Raw genomic sequence first — 8,927 nt, 5'->3', positions numbered from 1 at the left:
CCGGTAGTAAAACAAATCAGGAAGGTCTGATGATGTTTTTCTGCATAATAATTAGCCATGTTCGCATGTTTGGTCTGATTTCTGCAAAGTGAAACCATTGGGGAGTGTTTTTGGGTTGCTGAAGTCATTTCACTGAAACATATAGCTGTGTGTCGTCTGTGTAACAATATGAAAAAACAATGCGACTAATTGTCCGGCCCGAAGGAAGCTTATACAAAAAAGCGAATAGAACAGTGCTGAGGACCAACCTCTGTGGCACTCCATACGACAATGGAACAGATGAAGACACAAAGTTACCCATTGGGAGTATATTTGACAAATATTTTACACAAATCAATGTAGGGCTTTCCTCACGATACTGAAGCATCTATTTAAAAATATTCATGAGGATAGTATGATCAATGGTGTCAAAGGAAGCACTTGTATCAAGTAAAACTAAGATGGAGGGCACTCTACTTTAAATCAACTTCAGTTAGTACTTTTCTGAAATAAGGGATTTAGCCAGACGGCAACCTCTGGTTCTGAAGAGTGAAAACGATAAAGAAGTGTGTCAAAGCTGCATTCTCTCTAGTGTCCACCAGGGGGCGACTCCTCTGGTTGTATAGAAGTCTAGTCTAAAATGACTCTACTTCTCTCTTGATTTATTCCCTCAGTAAACATTGTAAACATGAGTTTATGGTCTCAATCTCTAGTTTCAAGTCTTCTTCAATACAGCATGATGTTCATTTTAGCTCACGGGTTTTGCTTGTACTGTTGCTTGGAGTTTATATCCTTGTCAACCTGCTTATCTACCCCAGAGAGACACAATGTAATTAGGTATCTACAGCCACTCGCTGTTTGGCTCTCTTGTGTATATCTGGTTAAAAGGATTGTATGCAGCTCTATGGCAACAGTATATCATTTTCAAATAAATTTGTGATGTTGTCTATATTGCCAAGAGGATTAGAAGCCTCCACGCTGCATCTCACATCGTGTGCCAATGAGGCTAGATTTGGCAGGAAATCAGGGGAATTATTTCATGTTGCACACCTGGAAGAGGTCTGCGGTTCTTGTGGCAAAACAAATAATTATATTTATATATATATCATCTCGGGGGACAATGGAAGTGACTGGGTTCATAGAGAATGTGGTCCGTCTCTCACACATGCACATATCCAGTGTGGTTTTGGCTGGGAAGCACCAACAATTGAATGTGATGTGCTTATATTACAGCGTCCAACTGTTGGGAATGCTTAACGCTGACGTACATACACACAGGCCTGCTTGAACCAGAGCTGTGTCCCAATCCAGCGGCTGCATCCTTCGGAGGACCCAGCCTTCACGGTCTACGTCGGCCGCGTCCTTTGAGGACCGCAAGGGCTGCACCGAGCGGTCTCCGAAATGAGACGGCCTGCGCTACAGAGGACTTCCTGTTTACGTCACCAGCTGTTCCTTTGCCGCACCCGTCACCTAGCTACCAGCTTTGTGCTAAAAACCTGGAAAAGTGGAGCCAGAGATGGTTGTGTTGTTCCTCCATGATTCACCGCCACCGACACGGCCACGTGATAGATTTCAGGCTCAAAGAGGACCATTTTCAGGTCATTTTAAATTTAAATTAGATTAAAATTGGTTAATCCATGTACTTTTAGCTAAAAGTAATGTTGACTTCAGCTGAATGGCTAATGTCATTACAACTTCTATAAATTCATTTTTAAAATGGCTCTTTGATTTACTTTGATTTTAAATGTGACGTGGGTGACAACACACCATGTGTCCTCATATTATCATTATCTTTATGTGTTACTCACCATACCCACCATGTGTTCCTGTCCCCCAACCATTTCCTCTATTTATCCCCTGGATGACATCAGCTGTGATGTCATGGGGTCAATCCAAGTATGGGGGCGGGGGGGGCATGTTTGATAGCACTCATGGCCTGAGGATGTCTACAAGCTAATGTTCACTAATACTCACAGCGCCACCTGCTGGCCAAAGGAAATCTGCGTTTTCTGCCAAATTCCGATTTACATGACTTTTACACGATGTGGTTTACACTTCATATAGAGCAACGTAATTCATGTTTGCGCATGTTCTTTAGCGCCACACAGCGGATACAGTTTCCAGCATCAGGTGGTCCACGCGGGAAAAAACCACTGGACTCGCCGGCGCGTTGTCCGACGGTCGCAGACGTTCTCGGCTGCGCAGACCGGAGTTTCTCTGGCTTGGCCCTGGCTGGCTGTCCTCCTTCTCCTCCTCCTCCTGGTCACCCACTGCTTTACTTGGCCCTGGTGTGTCCTCAGGGATGGAGGCAATTAGGACATGGGGTTTATGGAAGGGCTCTGTCCCAACACCTCATGAGGACAAACCACGGCCAAGTTGCAGCAGTGGATTTCCCACTCACTCCCTCTCCTGACCCAAGACAGAGGACATCAATCAGGACAGGTAACAAAAACAACAGCAGCGAAATAAATGTCAGCAAACGTGTTTATTAACTTGTAGTAACACATATGCACATACTTTGTATTTCTTCTTAAGGTTGTCCCATTTGTTTTTTCCTGTATGGGAGTCACCCACAAAACAGAATTAGCAAAATACTCAAGTTCAGTTTATTCGTGTAATTAATCTCAACGTTTGAAACGTTGTCAGCTACATCACGAGATTTAACCGATCATTTTAATACACGCGCAACGTTATAAGGTCGCTTATTTAGTTTTAACATTAGTATCTGTGACATTCGAGTGAGTTTAAACCCAATACTTACATTTAAAAGTGAATACTGCCGCTTCTCCCCATGCCGCCTCACTCGCCGCCATGTTGAATAAAATCGAATCTTCATCTCGGGATGTGGTGGACGGGGAAGGATCCATCAGTTGTGTCCTCCGAATCTGGTGAAACGAAGGCTGCATTTGAAGGAGTCTTTGAAATGGGACGGCCTAGTCACAGCCGCTGTGACGCAAGCGGTCTACAAATGCAGCCGCTGGATTGAGACACAGCTGATGTGTGTCTTTTTGTCACGTCCATGGGAGTGTGTGTGTGTGTGTGTGTGTGTGTGTGTATGTGTGTGTGTCCTCTTGAGGACAGTGGAGTCTGATAGGAGAAGTCAGTGTCAGCCCTGAGGGAAGGTGCCTGCTAATAGAGTTTGCTCTGTGGAGGAGAGTGCTCTAAGAAAATGTAATGTTGATGCATTCAGCTGTGTGTGTGTGTGTGTGTGTGTGTGTGTGTGTGTGTGTGTCTGTGTGTGTCTGTGTGTGTTGTCGTGCGCGCACGCATACAGAGAGCACATAATGGATCCATCTGAGGTTTTTTTTTTTCTCCTCTGTAGAACAACGTTTGTGGACTTAAACACACAACAGTGTTAGAGACCACCTAAACCGACCTCAGAGAGTCATGACCAAGACCAGAGTGCATCAAGACCAAGACAAGATTGTGAGGGGGGTTGAGACCGAGGCTAAGGCAGGGCGAGACCGAGTCAAGACCAAGACCGAGTGTGAGCCTCTCTCTGCATGACACACTCAATGATAAAATGTGGAACCTGCAAACCATAGGCGCTCAATTTGATCGGAAAAATCCTAATTTTTCACCTCTTTTATTGCCATATTTATGTGTGTACAAGTGCACCTTGAGGAATGTCATGATACAATAATCAAAAGGCAGTCTATGTAAATGTGAGATAGCTTAACTTGTATAGCCACCTGTATAGTTTGTACTTGTCTTTTTTATTAACATTACAAACAGAAGTGTGTGTAAGGGTATCAAAATAGCACTACATTACAATTACATTGTAGTAATGTAATTACTGTTACAGTACGACAGTGTGGTGTCATAAGCGCAAAGACTAGAAAGAGGAAAACGAGCCAGCTAGCCTTCATTCAAACGTGTAGCTTCAAATAGAACATGCAGTATTTGTATTACATGTATAGATTCTGGATTTACAGACAGCGTTTCAGCCATTGGGAAAGATCGGGGGGTTTGTAGGAGACGTGGACATTCTGCAGGACAATGCCATGAACTCATGTTTACAATGTTTACTGAGGGAATAAATCAAGAGGGAAGTAGAGTCATTTTAGACTAGACTGCTATACAACCAGAGGAGTCGCCTCCTGGTGGACACTAGAGAGAATGCAGCTTTAACACACTTCCTCATTGGCTTCATTCAACAGAACCGGAGGTTGCTGCCTGATCCCTGGAGACACTGCAAACAGGAACTGCAGCTATTCAGCATACCACCAAAGCGAGTACAATTCATCCTGTTGGCAACATCAGTGTCTGAACTGAATTTCATGGTAATCCGTCCACTAGGTGTAGAGATGTTTGACATATTTCTAAACCACAGCGTTGGGCTGACTCGTTGAGTTATGTAATCTTGTCACGTGCCTGTGCTGTATTTGCACAACATCAGCAGGCGGAATCGCACTCGTTCGCATTTTATTTTGTCATCTTTTTAGGACAGACGTTTGGTTGGACGTTGCATGACTGTACAGTGTTAGTGGAAAGCATTTACTTACTGGATGTGCTCTGCATTACCCTAATGCTGTTTATGTCACTGCTGTCCCATTGCAAGTGCACAGTGTTGATATGGACTAGCATGGATTATACGGCATTAGTTTGCCCACACTGAGTTTGGTGCAGGATTAGTCAACTCTCTTGAGCGGGAAGGCAGATTTTCTCAATCATGCATCCTCTGTGTCTCTCTCTCTCTCTGTCCGTGTCACTGTCACTGTAATTCACACACAAATCCACAGCTCCCATCCCCCACCCTCCATCCTCCAATCACAGGTCAAGTAACGTGCTGTGGCCCGACGGAGACGTGTCCACACAGACGACGCCAGACCGCCCTACCTGTTGGACTGTCTCAGGCTGATCAGACGTGGTTAAATTATGTTGCTATGCTTCCACTCTGATCAAAAATAGAATAGGGATGTAATCTAAAGCTATTTCACGGGAGATTTGGGGTTTTGATTGAATCCAAACAACCATTGAGTACGACAAAAAAAACACTTAAACGCAGCATGAGTCTATTATTTTAAGCACAATGGCAGATGTCAAGACGTGTATATATATATATATTAAACAAACTAGAAGAAGACGAAGTAGAGTTTGCAAAGCCGAAATAAAACAAGTCGCTTTGGCCAATCTAAGAGAGAAATATGGAGAGAGGTCTTCAGGGATAAGTTTCAATTATGTTATTAACTTTTATTTCATGTCAGCTAATATTGGCCATGTTTCTGTTTTGTTATGGAGATGGAAACAATATAAACATATATCTGGGGGAAACGCAGACATGGGAAACTGCCGATCAGTCATGGGTGTTTAACGTTTGCTGAGTCAGAACTCATATCCCATTTAGCGCATCAACTCTATTTCAACAAAGACAAACTCCAGCTCAAGTGACGTCGGATCAGGAAGAACTCTTCTAAAAATAAAACGTTAACCCGGACAAAAAAAGGAAGACTCTTCAGGGAGAGCAAGCGAGGAAGGATCCCTCTACCCAGGAAGGACAGCGTGAACAACATAACCAAGTTACTACATAGTCAATCCATATGACCGACACGACACATACAATGAGAGTAGGCATAGCAGTCACAGCACTGAATAGGTGTAGGGACAAAACTACTTGGTTGACGTTGGGGACAGAATGTGGTCATGGTTGAGAGAACCCAGGGTGGACTCTAGCAGGAGACAGGGTACTGGTAGTGTTCTCCATTGTCAGTCAGACGTCTACTCATCCACCCTGAAGAGCCTTTGTAGTGCTACAAAGACATCATGCTGCTTACAACTTCTCAAAGACAATCGCAGTTATTAAAATAGCCATAAAGGGGCACCAGTCAGGAAGATGTCTCCATATTGGTACGAATTGACAACTGAAGTTCAGTCAGGATGACTCTCCTCTCCTCTTCATTCACAGTCTCTCTCTACCTATGATTACTCTTATCAGCTGATTGGGGGCGTTCACTTTATGTTAACCAACCAGATTGTGAACAGTTTCCTTAAGCCAATCACATCGCTGCTGTCACACTTTAAAAATGTTCTCCTCTCTGCTGCTGTCAGTTGTGATTTCAGCACAATCAGACGCGACCCTCCTCCACCCCAGTCACCTCCAGTCAGCATCACGTCATGCTCCTCATCATCATCTTCATCATCATCATCACCACCACCAGTGTCTGACTCCAGGGGGATCAGCATCCCTACCCCTCAATTATCCTATTTTGTCACATTCTTTCTCTTTCAGCTCGTGTCTGAGTGTGTCGTGGTGTTACACAATGTGTCTCCTCTAATGCGTGAGCCCACTGTTTGATAATCTGTCACCAAGCTTTCCAAAATCGGAGATTATGATTTTGAAAGTCATGGCTCCAGATCAGCTCAACTCTCTATTTATAGGATCATCCCACCATGCCTTCTATTCTGTTCTATTTTTAGCGACGTGTCCTTTTCTGTAAGCATGTAGCTGATCTTTTTCTCAGTTTGTATGTTTTTAAGATCCTTAATTACTGTCCTGTGTTATCCGTACATCTGTCGTTGTGTGGACATTTTGGGCCCTATTCAAACGATCTATGGCCTTAAGTGCTTTTAGTGCGTGTCCAATCTGCATAATCTGGGCGCAACGTAATGCCGTATTCACACCAAACGCTGCACTAATTAATTGCGTCATTGACGCCGCGTTTACTCTCGGGGGACCATTTGTGCCTTAAGGGGCAAGGATGCAAAGGGGTTGTATTTAGTCTGTCAATTAATCATAGGTGTGTTTTGTGTCAAACAGCTCAACATTCCTGTGTTAATCACAAACTCCACTCTGATTGCAATTTAATGGGCTCTTTAATAAGCCAGTCTCATAATGGTTGATCAATATTGTATGTGTTACAGAGCAATATAAAGTCCCTTTCACACATGCAGTCTGTCCTTGAAATGTTCAGGAACATTTCCTGCTTGGGTTCATGTGTGGAATGGAAGCAGGGGTCCGGATTCAGGGAAATCCGCGAAGCCGGTTTCCCACCTCAAGACCTCGTAACGCATCAGGGAAGCTGGCGGTACAGCTGTGTTGTGAATGAACGCGGTGACATTGCAGGGATGAGCACATAAAGATCCACATCCGTCTGGCACAGGACTCTTTCATGTGGAGTGACCGAACCAATCACAAGACTCCAGCGATGACGTGTTTGAATCTGCGACTTGTTAACGGCATCTACGCCATCGCCTTCATGGGTGAATATAAAAAAAAAGAAAAAGAGAAGTCTTCCCAATCATCTGGCCATGTCCCCATTTTCTTCTTCTTCTTCTCTTGTGTTTTATGACTGTTGGGATCTACGAGTGTCGCATTACTGCCATCTGCTGGACTGTCCCTTGCCCCATCTATTCCAGCATTGTTATTGCACGTGTGAAAACACACAAGAAGTAAATGTTCCTGAATGTAGTGCAAAGTAGTATCTATCAGTAGTTGATTAAAACCACCCAGAACATCATTGGTACCCATTCACCGAGCATCAGTGATATTGGTGAGAAGAGGTGCCTGCGAAGAGCTGAAAGGATATTAAAAGACAGAACCCACCCGAGCTGAGACTCCTTGACTCATCCTCCACCCTCCATATTTAATATAGCTTTTTTTGTCTTTTTCTTACAGAGCAAAATGAGACTACAATCTGAATTTGGTTGTACAATGAGAAAAAAAAAACGTGAAACCTTGTAATTTACCAGGAACTGTGTGTGAAAGAGGCTCAATTGTACGGTTCAAACACAAGCACACGTTTTCATCTCGAAAGGCACTCGTGCACTTTTTTTTCATATTCAAAATGCATTGAGCAGACGCACAGAGCATCGCGCTCTCCTCTTAACAACTGAAAGCATGTAGTTGTGCATTAATGGTGGCCTCTGTTGAGATTACATGAATGCTAATGTGCATGTGTGTGTGTGTGGGTGTGTGTGAGATCGCTGAAGCTAAAGAAGGCCTGTTCAACATCGATTTCACCTCCCACCGCCTGCAGCACCGTGTCCCTGTACTTCACACGCTGCACCGGAAGTCTTTTAAAAGGCAGGGAAACATTGATACACAGAATATTGAATATTTATGTAAACGTGGAGACGTCAGAGTCCCTGAAAGTGGAACAGAAAGTGTGTCGCTAACCCTTTTGTCCACCTGCTGTGTTTTGGCTCGTTCTGCCGCAATCCATTATGCATCCTTGCCAATGTCACCGTGTGATGGGAGAGGAGAGGAGGGTTATCCAGACAGATTGTCCTGACAGTAAATAAGCTCATTTATTCAAACTAACGCCCTCATTCCACTGCTTTTGTTTTAGCCGCAACCCCGAATCTTTTTCGTCCAGGTGTCCTTTCCAGATGGAAGGTCTCAGTCGACTGTCTTGTACAATCTGGAGAAAAACTAAAATCCGAAATTATTTCCAGAGTTAAAGGATAATTCCACTTTATTGCAACAATAGAACTGCTTGTGCCAACAGTTCTATTGGTGTTAACATTGTGCTTATCAAAGTAATTGCAGAGATGTGGGAATACTATGACACAACAAAGCCTGGCAGGGCAGGAACCACGAGCCGTCCAGCAGGTTGAAAATATCCCAGGTAGTTAAAGCCTGTGTGGAAATCACGCGTTCGGTCGAGTCTGTGCATGTGTGCGTGATCTTTCTGTCAGTCCATGGCTTATCTCGTATACTACAAGACCCATCAGACTAATATTTATTTTGCTTATTTATGACTGTATGCTCCTGGTTGAAGTCATTCACACTTTTTTAAAAAGCTAATTTATTGACTGTTTTAACTCCTCGCTCTTTTGAAGAGTCTGTTAAGGGCTACGAGTGATCAACAACTGTGTCGGTAGCAAAAAGGCATTTGCGGAAATCTGCTAGGCTGAAAACAAGCCGAACCAAGTCTCACTTTGAACTGGAGCAGAACTATTTTCAAACCCGATTTGTTATGTTCTGCTAAATTTAGGCACAATATGAC

Source organism: Cebidichthys violaceus, unplaced genomic scaffold (genome assembly GCF_023349555.1).
Source record: "Cebidichthys violaceus isolate CVI_PGR_0920_01 unplaced genomic scaffold, fCebVio1.0.p SCAF_10, whole genome shotgun sequence".
Classification (NCBI taxonomy): domain Eukaryota; kingdom Metazoa; phylum Chordata; class Actinopteri; order Perciformes; family Stichaeidae; genus Cebidichthys; species Cebidichthys violaceus.
Note: the sequence above shows the minus strand (reverse complement) of the source record.